Raw genomic sequence first — 2214 nt, forward strand, 5'->3', positions numbered from 1 at the left:
ATTAATTTTTTATCATAATTAATTTTTTTAGTCTACAATCGTTCAATAATTTTTTTATTCTTTATTATTAATGTCATCGTATGTGTAATTTTTATAAATTATAATAATTTCTTTATTTATCTATACATATATATTAATTTTGTTAAATAATTCTAAATATTTGTTTATATATATATATATAAAATTATTTTTTATTCTACAATTGAGTAATAATTTTTTATTTTTTATATCCATGCATATTCCTCAATCCCTTTTCACATGCATGATTAACAATTTTTCTTAAATTGTGATATTTTAATTTTTTTTTCACGTATTTTTATATATTATTATCAAGAAAGCAAAATCATGTATTGTGACTCTTTTTTCTTTTTCACGCCTTAATCTTAATTAATCAATCTTGTGTCCACATAATATAATTAAACTTTTAATCATTCTAATCTATTGATGAATTACGTTTCTCTTAATAATTGCATTACTAATCTGAAATACAAAAAAAGGTGATACATATATTCAAAAAAGAAAACAAACTTAAAAATAAAAAAAGGAAAAAAATTTCATATTAAAAAGTTTAAAAATAACATATCCAAAAAGAATAGTCATAATATACAAATTGAGACAATAATTTAAATTTTTCTAAAACCAATTTAATCAAATACCAATATTAGAACTAAATTATTTAAATAATATTTAATCTATTCTAATTCTTAGATACGTATAGATTAGAGTCATTCTCGTAACAACCAACCAAAATAACATCATAAGACCAAACACTTAGAATCCGTACGAATTTAGACTATCTTCTTGTTAAAATTGTCAAACTAAATTGATATTTATTCTCCTCAATGGCATTGAATTAATGCACCAGAAGGCCAGTAGTTTTTAAAAAAATCACAATATGTTATAAAATTATTTTTAATACTAGATGTTTAACAAAAGAAAAATTATATATAATACCAATCTTTGAATTGCATCTTCAAGGTTGACACGAATTTTTCAAAACTGAACCTAAATTGAGAAAATTCAATCTCATTATATGCTCTATTTCGAATATTTTCGGACAAACGTAAAAAACATGGAAGGGATGTGACTTGAACTTGACCTACAAAGCTCCTTAGAAACAATTTCTCAATAAAAAAAAACAGATTAGAAAAAAAAAAGAATGCTTTGACTCTTAGATTTAGACTCACTAACCACAAAGAAACATTATATATAGCCATTAGTAGTAAAAATAATTATAGAAATTAATTATTACAATATCAATTTACCACTATGAACGTTAGTATCATATTTATGACAATTAGAATTATAAATTTATGTTTAATTTTTTATATAATTATAATTAAGATATTTTTTTAAATTAGTATAATTATGCATTATTCATTAAATGCTAATTGTAATATAATTCTAATAAAGATATTTTTTAAAATAAATTTAGAAAAGAGAATAGTGCTTTTATTTTGAAAAGAAAATAAATTCATGAGAAATTAACACTTTACTTTAATTAATTGGAGGAAAATTCAATTTTGGTATATTAAGTAGATTATTTTATATAATTATAATTAAAATATTTTCCTAAATTAGTATAATCATGCATTATTTATTAAATGCTAATTGTAATATAATTATAATGAAGATATTTTTTAAAAATAATTTTATAAGAGAGAATAGTGCTTTCATTACATGAAAATAGTACTTTCTGAAAATAAAGATATTTTTATAAATTAGTATAATCAAGAATTATTACTTAAATGCTAATTATAGTATAATTATAATAAAGATATTTTTATAAAATAAATTTAGAAAAGAAAATAGTGCATTCATTTTGGAAGAAAAATGGATTTATGAGGAATCGACACCTCACTTCCATTAGTTGAGAGAAAACCCAGTTTTAATATATTATAATTATACTATAATTTATAATCTCAATAANTCAATCTTATAATTAAAATTATAATTTTAAAAAAATCAATAAGATTGAAATCTAGAAGTTTAAAATTATTTTGAAAAGTAAGGTAGAAGTTTAAAATTATTTTAATATTAAGGTGATAATTAATAAATAGGGTATACTTTATAGATAGATATTAAATTAATATATGTGACTTAATAATTGCTATTTAAAAATAATTTATTTAAGTTAGATTCAATCTTATCCCCTTAATATCAATTTACCGTCACTACAATATTTTGGGTCTATGGTCACGGCTTTTTTGGTCA

This window comes from Arachis duranensis, chromosome 10 (genome assembly GCF_000817695.3).
Source record: "Arachis duranensis cultivar V14167 chromosome 10, aradu.V14167.gnm2.J7QH, whole genome shotgun sequence".
Lineage (NCBI taxonomy): Eukaryota > Viridiplantae > Streptophyta > Magnoliopsida > Fabales > Fabaceae > Arachis > Arachis duranensis.